Below are 20374 nucleotides of genomic sequence, written 5' to 3' on the forward strand. Positions count from 1 at the left end.
TGAGTCAAATTCTAAAATATCACAAGTTTCTTTTCAAAATGTGTTGGTGCATTTTCATCGTCATTGGGTTTCAATTTAATGTCTTCTGCTCTTGAAATTAACACCTCCTCTCCTTTTCTTATCCACAGCTACACCCACCCTCGTGCTCTGGGTTGCTCAGAAATTCCAAGAAATTCCAAGTTTCCTGCTGCCTCACTGGCTGGAACAGAATGGAATGTGCACCACCGCTGATAACAACAGGAGAGGCCCCAAACCACAGAGGCAGGCAGCCCCGGGGTAAATCCTTGCTCCACCGCTTCACGCTGAAAGATATTGTACGAGTTACTTAGCTTTCGTCATAGGTCGGATTTCCTGGGAAAGAGAGTCTAGGTCTCTGAGGGTTGTGTGGAGGAGGCTAACTGGGGAGTGAGCTCAGAAACAACGACAACATGGGGAGGGATGCTAGACTGGGCAGAGGGAGAAGCTGTACCATGATGCAGTTTCAATGGAGATGTCCAGCAATCCCACAGGGAGCTGGGATGGCCCTTCAGAGTTGTCCCAGCTGAGGACAAATGGTTAGGCTTTTGTACTTCCATGTTGGCCGGTCATAGATGCAGGCTGCCTTCTGAGAAATGGTCTGGGATGAAAGCTCTCTTTGACTGAGTCTTGCAGCAGCAGCTAGAGGTCCTGGTAGTAGGCGGGATGAGTGCCTACATCCTGAGGTGTATCTGGGCAGCCCACCGTACCTGTGCCTACATGTTCAATATATCAGAGATCAAGGAAGTCTCCTTGGCCACTCTACCTGAAATTGCAACCCCTTAATCTCATATCCCCTGTACCCCATCTTACTTTTATCCATCGTATTTATCATGAACTAACATACATTTTTTTAAAGATTTTTTTGATTGGACCATTTTTAAAGTCTTTATTGAATTTATTACAATATTGCTTCTGTTTTATGTTTTGGTGTTTTTGGTCACGAGGCATGTGGGATCTTAGCTCCCCGACCAGGGATCAAACCCGAACTCCCTGCACTGGAAGGTGAAGTCTTAACCACTGGACTGCCAGGTGAGCCCTGAACTGACATCCTGTATAAGAATTCATCTGTTGTCTTTCTGGAAATGCTCTAGAACACACTCCAAGCTACTTGAGGGCAGGGATTTTGTTTTACTCATGACTATACGCCCAGTTCCTAAAACAGGGATTGGCACAGATTGAACACTCAATAGATATGTGTTAATGGAGTGGAATAAATGAATGAATAAATATAACATATACTGAGTATTCATCGGAAGCACTCAAGTTCTAAGCACTTGCAGTAACTAATATAATCTTCACGACAACTCCATGGAGAGGCACAATTATTAACCCAATTCTGCAGATGAAAACACTGAGGCACAGAATGGTTTTTTTTTTTTTTTTTTGCGGCACACGGGCCTCTCACTGCTGTGGCCTCTCCCGTTGCGGAGCACAGGCTCCGGACGCGCAGGCTCAGCGGCCATGGCTCACGGGCCCAGCCGCTCCGCGGCATGTGGGATCCTCCTGGACCGGGGCACGAACCCGCATCCCCCGCATCGGCAGGCAGACTCTCAACCACTGCGCCACCAGGGAAGCCCCACAGAATGTTTAATTATCTTGCCAAGGTCTTGCAGCTTAGAAGTGCTGTATTCAGGATCCGAACCAGGCAACGGGATTCATACCATTGCCTGGTATGGATAGAGCTGGTCCTCCATCCGAGCGAGTTAACCCTACCCTTCCTCCTCTCCCCTTTCTGCTGTCTTGTAGAATACATGTCCAGTAATCACATCACTGCATGCTCCAGATATTTTGTTTTATCGCTTCAGACCAAAAGGCGAGAGCTCAGCTGAGTTCCAACTCCTGCCCTTTCTTCCCACTTTCTCAATATTATTACCTTAGAACCTGATCAACTCGCACATTTTTTTTTTTTCTAACACTGCCATTGACAGATGCAGATGCAGAGGCTATTACGGTTTATGGTGCTCTTTTGCATGCATTATCTCATCTGATTAGCCCAGTAGCCTTGGGATATGGGCCATACAAGGATGGCCACCTGCAGTTTATAGATGAGGAAACAGAGGCTCAGAGAGGTTACATAAAGCTATTTGGAAGCAGAATTTTTAGTTCTAAGTCCCACGTTTGCTCTAATTTGCACTTTCTTTTTCCTTGTTGGGGCCCGGAGGGTAGAAGTTAATCCCGAAGCATTTCTGCCCTCCACATTTATTGAAAGTCACTTGGAACATTGGTATTTATCATTGGCTTCTTCCTACTTGACCAGTGGGGAAACCGAGGCACAAAGAGGTTACATGATTTCCTCAGGTTTCATACTGATGTCATTGGAGCTGGGATATTAATTTCAAAATTCACGTGCCTCTACTCCTTAGCACGCTCACTGCTTCTAAGTTAACAATTCTGGGGTCTATTTCAAACTTCCATCCACCTTTCCTTGAGTAATGTAATAGGATTCATATTTAACATTTAAAAAAATAATGCTAGTTAAAAATAGAAAAGCCCAGTTCACTTTAAATGCACTCAGGATGCATTACCTCTCTGCCAGCCTGAAAAGATGTCTAAGGAGACAGTGCTGGCAAAATTTACGTATTATAAAGAGCTCCTTTTATCCAGTTACATCGGCAAAATTTCACGGCATCTTTCAGAGGCCCAAGGAGAGCAGGAACATTTATTCTCCTCTTTGAATTTAACCATAAAGACATCAAGGTCGTCTTCCTGAGGCTGAGCTCCAGGCCACAGATTCCAGACTGGAGAAAAGTAACTTGAAAGAGCCTGTTTTACACAGGCCAGTGGAATGCTTTGTTTTTTTGCTTCTGAGCCTCCTAAGTGGACGCAGATCCACAGAAATAAATATTTACTTCTTGAGAGGGATGGTTAGGAGAATAGATGTTAACGTTCTGTCCTTACAGTGGAGAAACTCAATTCAGTTCGTGGACTCTCAGAGCTCCTTATGGCCCCGGTTTGAGAACCATCATTCCAATTAGAGTGATGGTAGCTGTGGCAGTTTTAAGACCTGTCTACATCTTCTTTCACATGCCATCAAGAGGTGAAGTCTAGTTCTCCCTCTGGCTTGAAATGGGGCAGGAATTTATGGCCACCTTGACAAATAAAATGTGAGAGAAGCGACCTTAAGTCATTTATAACACTAGGCTAGAAACAGTGATGCAGCTTCAATCTGGCTGTCTCTTAGGACATGGCTTTTGGATGGCTACCCTGGCCATGCTGGAGAGACCACGTGGAGAGAGAGGTGCCTGAGGACCCTACTCGATGCCACATAGAACAGATGAGCCTTCTCTGTTGAGTTTGGTCCAAATTGCATATTCATGAACTATGTAAATTGTTACCGTTTTATTTACACATTGCATTTAGAGCAGTTTGTTGCAGAATAACAGATAATCTTAACAATAGCCCACGCCATAGATGACATGCTGGAATGCGAGTCATAGTTCATAGAATTGAACAGGTATGAATCCAGCATCTTGCATCTGGATTTAAATAACCATTTATACAATGCATGGAACACAAGAGTCACTTCACATGTCTGTTGAATGAACTGATGGGCGAATGAGTAAAGAATCTTGGGGGAGATCTCTCTCAGTAGAATAACACTTGGGGTTATAACTGACCACATTTCTAATTGAAGCCATAGGTTGAGGTTGTTAAAAACCTGTGTAGTCCAAGTTAAAGGAGTAGATGGTTTTCCCATTTCCTGTAATGATTTGATCACAAGGAAGACTATGATAGCTTTGGGGTTGGCAATTTAATAGGAACTGACAAGCTGAAGGAAGGCAAAGATGATGTTGGTGCTTGAAAACCTATTTTGGGAAAAGGTGAGAGATATTTATTAAGCCTGAAGAAAAGAAGGGGAGACAGAAAAGTTGTCTTAAATCCTTGAAGGAGGTGACAGATTTCTTTTCTGTTATCCAAAAGCTGCATTAGAACAAACAGGCCAATGCTATAAAATAACAGTTGACCAGCTTTTTCAGTAAAGGGACTGATAGCAAATACTTTAGGCTTTAAAGCCCTGTGGTCTCTGTTGCAACTATTCAACCTGCCTTTGTAGCACAAAAGCAGACACGGTCAATATGTAAACGAATGAGTATAGCTGTGTTTCAATAAAACTTTATTCACAAAAACAAGCTGTGGGCCAGGTTTGGCCCTTGCCTGTAGTCTGTCAATCCTTGCTATAAAGAAATGGTCTTTTTTCTACATAAGCCCAAGATTCCTAATACATAGAGCCATCAAACTTCAGAATTGTCTTGGAGGAGAATGACATTTCCTTAGTATGTTTAAAATAGGCTGGATGTACAGATTGGAGAAAAATATTCTTTTCTTTTTATATATATATATATATGGCATACATTATATAATAAAATATATATAAAATAAATATACATAAAAATAAATATATATAAAAGTAAAATATATATAAAAAATCAAACAAAAGCCCTTTGCCATATATATATGAATATATATAAAGAACTATATATAGCGAGAATATATAAAGAACTCTTACAACTCAATAATAATTATAAAGTACCTGCCCTTTTCTCTCCATGGGTAGAAGTTTTGAACCGACACTTCACAAAAGATATAATGATGGCAAATAAATATCAGAAAAGATACACTACCTAATTTGTCATCAGAGAAATGCAAACTTAAACCATAAAAAGTTACCAATGTACTTATTAAAGTGGCTGGGATTAAAAAGACTGACCATATCAAGTATCAGTGAGGATGTGAGCAACTGGAGTTATTGCGCCTTGCTGGTGAAAGCATGAAATACTATCATCACTTTGAAGGGGTCTTTGACAATTTCTTATAAAGATCAACACTCACATATCATCAATCAGCCATCCTATTCCTAGATATTTATCCAAGAGAAATTAAAACATGTGTCCACAAAAAGACTTGTACACAAATGTTCAGGGCGGCTTTATTCATTATAGCCCCCAAATGGAACAACAAGCCAACTGCCTGTTAACAAGTGAATGGATAAAGAAATGGTAATATACCCGTGCAATGGTAAATATTACTCACGATAAAAAAGAATAAACTATTGATATTCTCGACAACATGAAAGAATCTCAACATACGTTGAGGAGAGGAATTCAGACACAAAACACATATACCAGTATTCCATTTACATAAAAGTCTAGAACAGGAAACAATCATTTATAATGACATCCCAAATTAGTGGAAAGCAGACTAGCGGTTGCCTGGGACTGGGGCTGGGACAGATGGACTTTAAACGGTTAGAAAGGAACTTTCTAGTGTCATGGACACGTTTTATATCGTGATAGTGATGGTGATAGCATGAATGTATAAATTTGCTAAAACTCACCAAACTGTACCATGTACTTAACAGGGGTACATTTTATTGCATGCATACTTTTCCCCAATAAAGTTGATTTTCAAAAAGTAGGCCAAATGACCATCTTTTGGGGATCCAGTAATAATAATAATGATATTAATGGCTAATATTTATTGCATGCTTTCATTGTCCCACATGTTGTACCATGTTCTTTATCTGTGTTAATTTAATTCTAGAGCTATCTTTTGAAGTAGTAGTAGTGTTATCTCCATATAACAGATGGAAAACCCAAGCCTTAGAGAGATTTAATGATTTTCTCAAGGGCATGCACTAGTTCTTTGCAGAGGTGGGGTTTTAAACCAGATCTTTCAGATCCTCAAACTTCCAGGGTAAGAATTAGGTATTACAAGGCAGGAATCCTGTTCTCTTTGCTCTGCCACTGACTTGTTAGAGCCTTTGGGCAACTCACTCTCCGATCTCAGCTTCCTTATGTGCAAAATGAAATAATGGGCATTTAGTTACTGTTCAAGCTTTCATAAGTGTTTAATTTACAAATTTGATAATAAACGTACCATTTCCACAGCCTCATTGGCAAAGAAGTGACCTGTGTTAGTCAGATTTACTGTAGCATCAAATAACCCCCAATATCAGTGGCCTCTCACTACTAGATTTACTTCTTGCTTATGGGCCTGCTGGTCAGGTTCGGTCTGTGGACTGGGTCTTGTCTGCACTTCAGGTTCAGAAGTACTCTACGTGGCTCTCATTCCTGGACCCAGGCTGAAGCAGCAGCAGACACTTGGACATCCACTTCTCACGGAGAATACAGGAGTGGGAGAGATAGATTAGAAATACACAAAGCTTGAAACTGACCTCCTATCGTTTCCCACCTGCAGCCCACTGGCCAAAGTAAGTCACATGGCCAAGCCCAGTCATGGAGGCTGGGAATTATGCCCTGTCCATGGTGTTGGAGCAAGGAGAGTGAATATCTCTTGACCAATAATGCAATTTCCCAATGAGTGCAACCTCAAAGACTTAAGAAGAGTCAAAGAGTCTTCTTTTTCACTTACTCAGAGTCTTATTCACGAATCTCCAGTTTCCTTACCTTCTCATCCCCTCCCTGGGTTCACTGGCTGTTAAGCGTAGACTTAATGCCTCTTTTAGACTCAGAAGTCAAACTGCAGGTCCTTTGAGGGCTTAAGATATTGGTTTTCAGCATTACTGATCATTCATGCAATTTACTGAGTTAAATATCATTTTAATAACATTGGTTTGTAGTATTAGTAATCTTTTGTGATCTTGATGGAATTAGGAAAACATTTACAAGTGGGGATTTATTTTCTGATGAATGGGGGTAGGTCCTATGATATATCTTGCTCCCATACCAGCTGTAATATTCTCTCTGACCGCATTGGTTCATGAATGTCAAACAGGCAAAATGAGGAGGCGTGCACCGAATAAACTACCCCTCGTTACTGACCCTTCAGCTTTCTTCTTTATTAGGAGGAATTCACAGGCTGGAGGTGACTGATTCCTGCCTTGCAAGCCAGTTATATTGTCTATTGTATTAGTTGAGTCAGGCTTCAGCCATTGTAGCATGAAAGCACTCATAGAAAATATGTAACTGAACAAATGTAGCTGTGTTCCAATAACAATTTGCTTACAAAAACAGGTGGTTGGCCAGATGTGGCCCATGGGCTGTAGTTTACAGATCTCTGCTCTAAATGGCAGCTCCTCGATAAAAACTGATATTGTTCTGATCGAGACTGATGTTACAAGAGAGGGTGATGGGTTTCCAACAAATTCCTCTTTTCTGGAAACTTGATGGTATGCTTTTCTTGGAAAAGCAAGTCTTTCATATCGTCATTCAACCCCTTACTGTGTGTGTGTGTGTGTGTGTGTGTGTGTATTTTAAAATATTTAAACAATTATTTTCCAGCTGTACTGAGATAAAATTGAGATATAACATTGCATAATTTTAAGGTATAATGGTTTGATATATGTGTACATTACAAAATGATCACCACAATAAGTTAGTTAATACATTTTTTGAACAAAGAGTCGTTGGGTAGGGTAACTCTTAAAGAATAAGGATGCTTTTCATGAGTGGAATGAAGGAGAGAGAAGAAGTTATCTCCCATCATGTAGCATCATCCTCACTGTCACTGACTGGAAAATCTGTGAACTGAGATGTAATATGGTATGCCTACATTTTCACAGAAAAATCACTAGAGCTAGAACTGGAGCCCAGATAGCTTTTCTTTTCTTCAAAGTTTTCTCTACTCACCCATGGTTTCTCAAATACAAATTATCATTGGAGAACCAGTTCAAGATTTTTGACTCAGTTGGATACCATCTGTATTACTGTTCATTTTATATTTTCTTTAGAGTAACTTTTTAAAAACCTAAATAGAAATATGACAGAAGAAAAGTCGCTCTTTCTACATTAAATGGAAAACAGGTATCAATACTTATCAATAATTATTTAAAATACACTTCTAAACTTTACAGCAGAACAATAACATTCATCTAGTAACATTCACAAAGGAGCATCTCCTGAGTGTGGTCACACTTGAGGAAGCTGAGCAGGACGTCCTGCAGACCTCACCTGTCAGAGGCAGGCTTTGCATAGATGCTGCGGGTTCCATGATTCACCCTGCTCCATCTCAGGCTAACTTAACAAAATTACGGTCTCCAAAAAGCAAATGTAAATCACATACAAATGAACAAAGCCTTGACCCTTACGAAAAAAACAACAAAATGACCAACAAAAAAACAACTCTTATGAAACTTCTGCCCTCATTTTCTTCTCTCAATAAACATAAATGGCACAAAAAGCAGCCTTGAGGAAAGAAAAGGATCAATGAATCTTTTATTCCCATCTCTGGCATCTGCAGCATTTTTTGATCACCTGCAAGACTGAAAGCCCCTATAGTGAGTGACAAGACCTTGCCCTTGGGGATCATATTTGAGGCTGAATTTGGGGTTATAAACCAACTGGACTCATGATGATTTGCATACAACAATCTTCACTAAGCAGTTGGTGACCAGCTTGCTGCCAAACCTCACCCAGTTATAAGGGCAACTCTGCAGGTGGACAGCCTTTTTAAGAATATTTTTCTTTTATTGAAGTATAGTTGCTATACAGTATTATATAAGTTACAGGTGTACAATACAGTGATTCACAATTTTTAAAGGTTATACACCATTTATAGTCACTATAAAATATTGACTATATTCTCCATGTTGTACTTGTAGCTTATTTTATACATAATAGTTTGTACCTCTTAATTCCCTACCCCTATCTTGCCCCTCACCCCTTCCCTCTCCCCACTGGTAACCACTAGTTTCTTCTCTATATCTGTGAGTCTGCTTCTTTTTTCTTATATTCACTAGTTTGTTGTATTATTTAGCTTCCACGTATAAGTGATATCATACAGCATTTGTCTTTCTCTGATTTATTTCACTTAGCATAATACTCTCCAAGTCCATCCAAGTTGCAAATGGCAAATTTTCATTCTTTTTATGGTTGAATAGCATTCCACTGTATATATACACTACATCTTTATCCGTTCTTCTGTTGATGGACACTTATATTGCTTCCATATCTTGGCAATTATAAATAATGCTGCTATGAATATTGGGGTGCATGTATCTTTTCAATTAGTGTTTTTGTTTTTTTCAGATACATACCCAGGAGTGGAATTGCTGGGTTGTTCTATTTTCAGTTTTTTGAGAAACCTCCATAATGTTTTCCACAGTGGATGCACCAATTTACATTCCCATCAACAGTGCACAAGGGTTCCCTTTTCTCCACTTCCTCACCAACAATTTGTTATTTGTGTTCTTTTTGATGATAGCCATTCTGACAGGTGTGAGGCGATATCGCATTGTGGTTTTGATTTGCATTTCTCTGATGATTAGCGATGTTGATCATCTTTTTTGTGTACCTGTAGTGGAGAGATTTTTTTAATTCTCATTTCACAGATGAGGGTCAAAGAAGTTGAGCTATTTTCCACGGGTCACACATTTAGAAAGAAGAGGGAACAGATGAAATGGTGAGAATGCTGGGGTGAGGGGCATGGTTTTCTTTTGTTTTGGGGGTGGCAGGTGGAGAGGATCTGAGAGGCAGCCTGGAGGTAGTGGCTAAAACCCAGCCTACTCTTGTGTCTGTCATTGAAAATTGGGAGGGCGTGTTTCTCAGTTGATGCTGATTTATGTGTAACTAATAGAGTGACGGGAAAAAAAAGGAAGCCCGGTTTCTAATTTTATCTTCGTGGCACTTTACTAAAAAGCCCCTCAAGGTGGCCGGAAGTTGGAAGCCCTCAAGGCTTGAAGTCCTGGACCAGCATGCAAAGGTGCTGGGCACGGAGTGAGGGCCCCCGGAGATGAGACACCGCACAGCTTCCCATCTGGGTATCTGGCTCTCAGTAGCTATTAGGGTGTCTTCTCTCCGACTTCTCATTTGCATAATGTCATACCCATATGGTGTTATTTTATTTACCTCTTGAAAGCGGATGACTACTTTAGAAAGAGAGGAAGCCGGAAGACTTGACCTGAAGGCTTCCTCTGTCCCTCTCGCCCTGCTACCCTCAATCGTTTACTCTCTCTCGTCTTTGCCTCTCTTTCTCTGGCCATCTTGACTTTTGTAAATGAGGACCTTGCTTGAGTGATAGGATCCATTTCTTCCAGTGAATGGTTGCCAGGGGCGCTTGTCTTGTTGAAGGGTTTATCCTGGCAACATTTACAGCTGGTGGTGAATTTAAGCGCAACCTACTCCCATTTCTTCACGATGGAGGAACCTTTGAAAGTTTAAGAAGTCTACCGTGGCTGATTCTGCTCAGATAGATCAAGGGCTTGACTTGTTCTGCTTTGCTATTTTTCTGGGATTTCTGAAAACAGACTTCTTCAATTTTGCCATGTTAGGTGTGAATTTTGCAGTTTACACATAGTTCCTTAGAGCTCTTCAAGACAGAGTTTGCATCCTGTGTTGGGGGTAAGAGAGCAAATGTTTCAACCTTTCTTTGTTCTTGAAATAATTCTGGGTGATTCACTTATTCATTTATTTGTTCTTGGCTTGCTAACCTATGGTGGTCAAATGCCTGAGAAGTATTAAAAAACAACCCAAAAATAAAACAAATAAAAAAGACCCTTAGAGATACAGCTAAAGGAGGATTCCTTGTTCTTTTAAATACTTTAATTCCGTGTTTATCTATTAAACAAGCACTTATCTTAGGTGCATGACTTGCCGGGCACTGAGCTGGATGCCCAGAATCCGGAGGTGGAGATCTGTTGTCTGCTTTGAATCTGATCAGAGTTAGATAATTTCAAAATTTAGAGTATACAGCTACACAAGACCTACAGAAAAGGGCCCAGGGAAGACAGAGCTTTTGGAAATTTGTGAATTCCACACATACTTCATGCAAGATTTCATTTGCATGTGTATTTTTCTGGGAAGGGGGTTAATAACTTTCATGGGATTAAAGTATTCATGAACAAAAATGTTTTAGAAACATGACCTCTGCAATTGCAGCAAAAATTTTAGATGACCTACCCCTGGTGTTCTATAAACAAGATCTCTCCTTGCTCAGTCCTGGTGGGTTATCTGCATTTGGGACTTGGTCTACTGGCCTTTAAGTCTATCTTCTGAGAGTAGACTTCAGAAGATACTGACTCAATGTCTCTGTCCTCCAGTGCAGGACCTTGTATCCATGACATTTTTACATTTTCTATTGTGCTTAGCTCATGTCTTATAGCAAATAGGAGAAATAAAAACTGCATTGATAACTGCATTGATCAATTATGTTCCAAGCTTGTCATCGAATTCTCTCTTTCGACACTTGCATGTCCCTGATTCTGCTCCATCTCTGGCCTCTGTGAAATATCCTGCCTCTCCCAAGGCAGGGTGAGAATAAAGAACATTCCTCAATTGGAGTGTGTGCACACACATGCTTACTTGCACCCCTAATGCTTTGTTCTTTGACTATCGTGGAGAGAGGTGTTTGGGCACCATATTAATAATAGCTCTTAGTATGTATGTGACACATTCCACCTTCAAAGGCATTTATAAACATTGGAAGATGAAAGCGTGCACCACCCATCTTGGGAAAAAGGGAATGTTAATCACCACCACGTCTGTTCTTTGGAGAGGGTCACAGAATCTGAGAGCTGGAAGGGATGTCAGAGGTCACTATTCAACCTCTGGTCCCTAGAGGAATTCTTTCCTTTGGAGCCCACCAAAGTTGGGGTAGTCCTCAGAATTTCTTCTTGAGTTCAAGCCAATTCTGCCCTTCTGTAACTTTTCAATTATCTATCTACCTATTTACCTATCACCTATCTGTCTATCATCTATCTATCTCTATCTTTCAACCGATCGTCTATTCCCTATCTCACTTCCTCCCTTTTCTTTTTTTCTCCCTCTCTCTCTTTCTCTTCCTTCCTCCCTTCCTCTCTCTCTCCTTCTTATTTCCTTCCTTCCTTCCTCCCTTCCTTTCTCCCTTCCCTCCTTCCTCTTCCTTCCTTTCTTTTTGCAGAGCCCTGCCAAGATTGCAAATGCTTGAACAAAATTATGCTCTTTTAAGACATAAATTTGGGGTGCTTGGTTATGTATCAAAAGATAACTGTAATGCCTGGGCAGACTGGGATATAAGATCACCCTGCTTGCAGTGACATTTCAGGCAGTATAGTGTCTTGCTACCCTCATGTTGGACCCAGCCTTGATTCTGCTTTCTTTGTTGCAGTTCTCTGATATAAAGGCACTGAGGATTTCAATTCCATGCCTCTGCTTCTCTCACTTAGTGTAGCATCTTCAGATGTTACTCTTGTAACTGCTGCTCTGCCTGAGACAAATGTATTCTACCCCTTAAAAGACATAGAGAACTTTAACTAGGTTGTTTTTCCTCTTTTTTGTATAAGAGTCAAAATAAAGGGGACATTTATGTAGTGCCTGATATTTCTCAGGTACAGTGTAAGTACTTTTCATGCCCTAAGTTTTCACCAAAACATTATGAGGTAGATGATATTGGTTATCTCATTTATAGATCAGGAAGCTCAGAGAGATTAAGTAACCATCTAAAGCTGCACAGCCAAGAAACAGGAGAACTAAGATTTGAACCCAGTTCTGTCTAGATCTATTAATCAATTAATGCAATTAATATCATGCAATTAATATCATGCTATTAATATCATGCAATTAATATCATGCAATTAATATCATGCAATTAATATCATGCTATTTGTATGGCACACAAAAGGCATTTAATGATTATGATGCATTCCTTTCCACCCTTTTGCTACAAGCAGCCCTTCCATTATTTTTTCCATCAGCAATTGTCTATCTATTTTAAAAGAGTTTATCTACAATATAACTATATTTATAAAATAGTTATTAATTTATTCTCCAGTGTCTTTTTACCTAAAGCCATCCATGTTTTAAGAACAGTAAAAACCTAATCATAGGTATTTTATTAGGATTTGTAAAATGCCACACATTATTTTATTAGCTCTTCAATAACCCAGGGAAGTTGATCTTATTGTCCCCATTTTACAAAAGAGAAAACAGAGTCTTTAAAGAGTTGAGTTCCCCAAGATCACACAACTAGTAAGGTGCAGAGCTGGGATTTCCACTCTCTCTCATTCTAACAACTCCGTTCCTTTGAGTTGGCTCCTTATTTCTGAGCTTTGCAGTTCTGCCAAAAAGCACAAAGAATTAAAAAAATTTAATCTCTGCAACTATATCATGGATAGTTGTATTATTTTCAAGGACTTCATTGATAACCAGTGAGTTTGCACTAAGATTATCTATAGGAGAGATATTAGCAGCATCATTGCCAAACTTTGCATTCGGATTTAATACAATTTTTGTGTAAAGAATAGAGGTTTAATAATAACAACAATAGCACAATAATGTAACAGTAATGACAATAGCTGCTATGTATGGAGACCTACCATGTGCCCAGTTTTGTGCTAAGCACTCCATTCCATTTTCTCTTTCAAATCCTCCACCCACAATATTTAATCTCTCTTTTACAGGAAGCTCAGCATCTAAGAAGTTAAGTAAGATGTACAAGGTAGCGCTAATGTGGACCTTAGGATCTGGGTCCAGGTCTATCTGGCCCTAAAGCCTGAGCACTTAGTGCAATAGACTAGAAAACATAATCCACTTTGAAATAAGCATACAGGACTTCCTTGAGAACAAATACCTTATACCTTGAGACAAATGAGGACCGTCTTATGCAGTTGGCTGATTCTGTTTCTAAATCATCATGCCCTTGGTAGCACAGGAGTAGGGGTGAAGGTGGGGATGGTTGGCATTTCCGAGATCCAGAATTGTAGCCATGGCCATTTTGAATGATCCTTTCTGAATCTTGGTTCTGAGAAGCAATGGTAAGAGCTGATGCTCACCTTTTCCACTGGACATGAAGCTTCTTGAGTACAAGATCCTTGAAGATATTCCATAGACCTTGGGTACAGTGTATGGCACATAATAGGAGCTCAATAAATGTCTAGAGTTGCTGTGGAGTTACGGGGGCAAAAATAAGAGATGCCATTCTTTGCCTGGAATGTGTAGAGGGAGAGAATGCAAACATGCTAGACTTAAAAAGTCTTTTTCTGTAGATTATGTTTTCTGGTCTATTGCACTGATTAAGTGCTCAGGTTTTAGGGCCAGATAGACCTGGACCCAGATCCTAAGGTCCACATTAGCGCTACCTTGTACATCTTACTTAACTTCTCAGATGCTGAGCTTCCTGTAAAAGTGAGATTAAATATTGTGGGTGGAGGATTTGAAGGAGAAAATGGAATGGAGTGCTTAGCACAGAAGAAAGAAGAGAGGAATTATGAATGAAGCAGGGATGATATAAAGACAGCACGTGGGCTCCTCCCTCTTCTGACAGTGATGAGCTCTGTGGTTTTAGGTGAGTCTGTTTTCTCTCTCTGAGCCCACATTTCCACAGAGGGTAATATTACCTGCTTACCTTTACAAGAGGACTGTGATGAACCCTGTAAGACACAGCATATGGGAAATATATGGAAAATAATAAAAATATAATGGCAATGGTATCAACCACAACAATGATAAGGAAAGCTTTCTTGTGTTGATTGCCACCCTGGCATTCTTCATACTTTGTCCTCACAAGAACCCTGTGGTCCATTATCTCTAGTTTACAGATGAGGAAACTTTGAGATATTATCATTATTAATTATATAATTATCAAACACATGCAAAAATCCTGACATTCACTCAGTTTTCTGGGAGATGGTAGAGTAAGAGAGTTGGGGATTCAGAGACAGCACTTTGTTGGCCAAAAAGCCAACCTTCCAGTTAAGTCTAATTCAGATTGTGCTGGGTACTTCTGTGCAAAATTAGATTCACAAGGGATTTTTTCTTTTATCTAAAATCACTTCACTGAGTGTGTGATTGACATACAAAAAGCTACACATGTTTACAACTTGATGAAGTTAAACCATACCACAATCTATGCCATAAACCTACGCATCTCCTCCAAGCATTTCCTCTACCTTCTTTATTTATTATTTTAAAGGATTCTTGGAAAGTGGAATTACTCTTCTCATCAAATATTCTGTACTACTCTATGATCCAAAGAAATGCCCAGATTCTTCTAGAACGGGCCCACTAGTGATGCCTGGATTGAATTAAAGCAGCTGATTCTCAAGCCAAGTGGCCAGAATTTGGACAACTCTACTGGCTCATCCTCTGTGCTGTATGGAAGAAACCAAGATAATGATACTTTCCCAAGGCTGGGACTGGGTGAGTCTTAATTTGTGAGTGTTTGTGAATGGCTTTGAAGATGGCGGAGGTTATTTAAGTGCTAAGTATTATTATTATTTATTGTGGTTTTAAGCACTGTTTCTCCTTCCCATTGTCAGGCTACAAAACAATAAGGGACCTGGTAAAAGAGCCTCTGGAAGTATGCAAACGTCAATAAATTAGGTAATTTTGGCCTGAGTTCTGTGATGGTATCTGCAAACCTAGCATTAGCTTTGCAGCCTTTTTGCGTGGGTTGGTGGTTGCCTAATTTGCCCTTAAACTTGCCAGCAGCAGGCCCTGACATACGTTTGGCACACACAGGTGATACAAGCACTCTTTGGACAGACCTGTGTTGTTGACATCATGCTTTACTGTGTGCTTTTTGAGATGCAAATTAGGTTCTGGAGGAGACCCTGATCCTTTCATCGTTGATGATTAATGGAAGAGAATTAACATTTGTTGAGCCTTCCTGTGTGCCAGACACTTTTACAAACATGATCTCATTTATTCTCACAACAATCTAGTGACGTAGGTCTGAATGGTTCCATTTTACAGAGAGGAAACAGAGGCTCACAGAAAGTTAAATGATTTGCCCTTGATCATATAACTAGCAAAGAGGCTTAACTAGAATTGAAATTCAGGACTGTCTGGTTCCAAAGGCCATGCTCTTTTATTATATTAAACTACAGGCAACATATTTTACTTTACTCTTCACCCCAACTGCCCAGTCAAGTTTCCCCAACCCCCTGCTAAAAATCTCTTCAGTGCCTTTCCATAGCTTTCAATGGAATAGAGACCATGCTTCTACAATAGCCCTGCACAATCTCTCTGGCTCCCTCTCCAGCTTCATTCAACCCCATGTTTGTTTATTTCAGCTACTTGAACATGACAAAACTTCCTACTCCTGCGTTTTTGGACAAACTGCATGCAAAAGCTTATCTTTCCCTTTTTCTTCAGCTAATGCTCGCTAGGCCTTTACACGTCATTTTCTGGGGATGACTTCTTTGAAAATGCAGACCAAGAGTTCTCCAAGTGTGGTTCCTGGTCCAACAGAGAGTAGCATCACCTGGGAGCTTATGAGAAATGCAATTCTCAGGCCTCACCCCATACCTCCTGAATCAGAAACTGGGCAAGTTTGAAAATTACCAGGGTTTTTTCAACCTAGACACTATTGACATCGTAGAGTGTTTAGCAGCATGCTAGCTCTTACCTACTGAAGGTCAGTAATACTCTCGTTCCTGTCCTCACCTTCCTCCAAATTGTGACAACCAAAAATGTCTTCAGACATTGCCTAATGTCCCCTTGGAGGGTAAAACTGTCCCTGGTTGAAAAAAATCACTGCTTTAGGCTGAGGTATGTCTCCCTGTGAGACACTCCTATAGCATTCTGGACAGGTTAATTAGTTAGTAACTTATTGGAATAATTTGTTTAAAGCATGTTTCCACTGTCCTAATCCAGCAGCTAATGCGCTACCGAACACCCAAGTTGGTTCTCAGGAAATACCATTGTACCCAGTGACACGGTCAACTTGCACCATTACCTCCTCAAGCCCAACCCTATATCTGAATTCTGGGGAGGAGACAGAACTTAAGGCTAAAGTGGGATCACAGGCAAGTGGGATCCTTGAGATTCTTCACAATTTAAAGGTAAGTCTCCTCCATCAGAACCCTGGGAGCAAAGGGGCTCTTTCATGCCCAGCTCAACAGGATCTAAGCACCGCTTCTTAAAAAGTTTAGTGGCAGAGAATACGATTAAATGCAGGAGAAAGAAAAAAAAGTCATTTTAGGATGATGCAGAAGGCCCTGACCAAGATAGGCTCAGTGTCGCTGTCACCGAAAGAGAAACAAAACCTCATTCTGCCCGCAAGAGCAATAAGGAGATTGCTGGCTACGAGACCTGACTCAGCTTGCCTTCTAATAGCTTGTCTTTTTATCGGTGGTACAGTCACCTTAAAGAGGAGTGGGAGAGGCAGATTCTGGTCCTTTTGCCGCCTTATACTTCCTCAGCCTGAGAAGTCATTTCTAGATCCAGGGTAAAGGAGAGCTGCAGAGTTGAGGAAGAATGGAATTCTTGCTTGTGTTCAGTGTCATCATCCTTGCTCCATATGAAGTGGTTGTGGACCTGAGACACTTGATTGGCTACATGGACATCCGTCCCTCTTAGGGCTCACACTGCTTCTGGGAATGAGGCCCGCCCAGTTTCTTAGGAGGTATTGCAGTCGCCTGGCTAATATCAGGCTTCGTGTAACCTACATGATTGTTACAATTTGAGAGTTGCAGTCAAGATATGGGAAGGTATAGACCTAAGAGGTAATTTTTTTTTTAAGTTATACATATAATATATCTTTTCTTTTTTCTCAAAGAAAATGTTAATTTTTTTTGAAGAAATTTTGAAAAGATGAAGGAAAGTGGAAAAAAAAATAGGATTTTTTTCCTATTTCAAAATGTTCATTCCTATTTCATTTTTTTGTTACCAGACTCTACCAACAATTTTCCTTTCCTGCTTTTTCGCTTAACATTATCTTTTAAGCCTGTCTCCAAGTTTTTGTAAAATGACGTCATTTTCAAAGTGATCCTGGCATTCAATTTCCATTCATTCCCAAATGTAATGCCATTAAAATGCCCCAAACCTAGAAACAGGAATACAATATTCTAGCCGCTCAGAAAGCACAAACTAAAGTATTCACTTAAAGCTAAAGACTGAGGTCTCAATTACTTTGACACTAAGAGCTCTAAATATTCAGTAATTACAAGTTTACTGATTCATGACGGGTAATAAGTTGCATAGGACCAAAACTACAGCATAATTTCAAATATCTTCATTATAGTCTATATGCCAAATTGATTGAAACTATCCCATTGTTGGCATTTGCTGTCATAAATAGCTTTGCAACAAACATCTTTTTTTTTTTTTTTTTTTGCGGTATGCGGGCCTCTCACTGTTGTGGCCTCTCCCGTTGCAGAGCACAGGCTCCGGACGCGCAGGCTCAGCGGCCATGGCTCACGGGCCCAGCCGCTCCGCGGCATGTGGGATCCTCCCGGACCGGGGCACGAACCCGTGTCCCCTGCATCGGCAAGCGGACTCTCAACCACTGCGCCACCAGGGAAGCCCAACAAACATCTTATATATGACTTCTTCCCCCTGAAATTAAGAGCATTTCCTTTGAAATGAGGTTAGAAATTCAATCATTGGTTTGAAAAATATTAATGCATCTAACCTTGACAAAATTTCCAAAAAAACTACCTTCCAAATTGTATTTCCATTAGTGATGTTTGAGTGCATTTATTTCATTTACTCTAATCAATATCAGTTGATACTGAGCCTCAGTATTTGCATTTCTTGGATGATGGCTCAGATTGAAGGGGACAGGCTAGTATGCGTATTTGGTTTTTCACAGACATGCATGACACTGGAGCACAACCCATTTGTCTTTCACTCTGCACCCCTCCAACATCAAGAACATCAGTTTAGCTTCGATTAGAGTTAAGGTGTTTTTCTGCCAGAGACTTTTTTCAAGCTTATAGTCATGAAATCTGTTTTAAAAACTGGTTAAATGAGTGCTTTCCTTCCCATCCCACTCTTGAAATAAATTCAGATTCCCAAAAGAACTGGATCTCTTCTTGCAGGAGTGGAAGATAATTTGTTGGCATGTATATTTTCTTATAGAACCAAATTACTGAGGGGAGTTGTAACCTGGTTTCAAATACTTTTGGGTTTCTTCACTCAGAGCTACTTTTTGTCATTGCAATTAGAGCAGGGGAGACTGATTTTCAAAGCTAAGTGTAGTTGTCCAGTGAACAAATGAAGGAGAAAACACCGACACAGAGGGGAACTACTTCTTTCCCTTCCTTTCCTTTTTTCTCTCCCTCCCTTCCTCCCTCCTCACTTCCTTTCTCTCTCTCTCCCTTTTCCTTCCTTCCTTCCTTCCTTCCTTTCTTTCTTCCTTCCTTCCTTTCCCTCAGCTTCTATTTAATCTCAGGTGGACTATATGTAAATAGGAATTCATTAGTATAATGAATACTACAATATCGCTATTAATAACCATGGCTTATTAACTGGTTAGGGTAACCCCCCAATTAACTAGCTTGAATGAGAATGTACCTTTTGGTAAATTAAAATTTCAAACTAATTAGGGATATTTCAATGATTTTTTTTCTCCTTCAACTCTTGATGCTGAAACTCTTTTTCTTCCTTAAAATACATCTTTGTTTTCATTTCTTAGGAGTTTTCCCATCATGGTGATGAAATTTTCTTAGAGAAGAAAAAAGCTTACAAGATCTTTATTCTACACAGAGATCTTGTGTAGGACTGAAGATGTAGTTATTAGAGACTAGGTCTCACTTCTGTAGCCTCCAGGGTATACTCTGGAAACTGCAATTTTGTTGTTATTGTGCTGATGTTAATTTATTTTCCTATTGTCATGGAGACTGTCTAGCAATAAAACTCACCTGTTTCCTCTTCTTCCTGGACACACAGCCTACATTTCCCAACTTCCCTTGTATAAGGTGTGGTCATGTGACTGAACTCTAACCAACAGAGTGTGATCAGAAGTGATATGTCTCACTTCCTGGTCCAGCACATAAGGATTTCTCATGGTCCCTTCCATGCTCTTCCCTGTTGACCAGCCTGGTGCAGACACAGATGAGCCATTAACCTGGGGAGCCCCATGTTGAAGATGATGGAGCCATGAGATGGAGGAACCTGTTTCCTGGAATCAGGAAGAGGACCACGGCTGATCGATGTCACCCATTTTGGCTTTTACATTTGTGAAGTTTTCTACTGTTTGGGACAATACACATTTTTGAAATCTGTTTATAATAGCAGATAATGATACTTTAATGAATATTATCACTTATTAATAAAAGGAAGATCAAAACCTAAATTTCAATTAACTCATGTTTTTGATGAGTTGATTTCCAGGGGATTAAAATTTTCTTACAATCACTGCCTAGAGTTGTCTCTCAGATTGTACAGTCAGTCAGTGCCCATGCAGCGGGAGAGACGGAGGTTCAGAAAGGTGGGATCAAGGGCTTCCAAAGTTCTTACGGCCTTTCCCAAGCCATTCCCCAGCCAGAGAACTAATGCCTGGAATGGAAAGGAATGAATATCACCTCTGTTTTTGACCTTTATCTCTGTCAAAATGTAAACCCTCCATATCACGTTAAGCTTTTATTTATTATTTAAACTGTTGTGTACAAGAAGGGTCTAAAGAACAGACAAAACTAATACTGGCCTCTAGATAACATCCATGAAGTGCATTGAGATCCTGGATAAAATTCAGTGTC

General features: G+C 40.1%; 1 long non-coding RNA gene across 10 annotated transcripts; it reads left to right on the top strand.

The window, feature by feature from the left end:
* Positions 1–128: 128 nt before the first annotated feature.
* Positions 129–20033, top strand: LOC105747765 (uncharacterized). 10 transcript variants are annotated; one of them, XR_007472604.1, is made up of 7 exons: positions 129–1047; positions 2185–2242; positions 6060–6229; positions 14863–15089; positions 15209–15272; positions 16548–16735; positions 19715–20033. It is a non-coding gene; the product is annotated as an uncharacterized LOC105747765 (long non-coding RNA). The 10 variants fall into 10 exon arrangements; XR_007472603.1 differs by lacking the exon at positions 15209–15272 and having other exon boundaries at positions 129–276; positions 963–1047; XR_007472602.1 differs by lacking the exon at positions 15209–15272 and having other exon boundaries at positions 2180–2242.
* The last annotated feature ends 341 nt before the right edge of the window (positions 20034–20374 follow it).

Source organism: Orcinus orca, chromosome 17 (assembly GCF_937001465.1).
Source record: "Orcinus orca chromosome 17, mOrcOrc1.1, whole genome shotgun sequence".
NCBI classification, from domain to species: Eukaryota; Metazoa; Chordata; class Mammalia; order Artiodactyla; family Delphinidae; genus Orcinus; species Orcinus orca.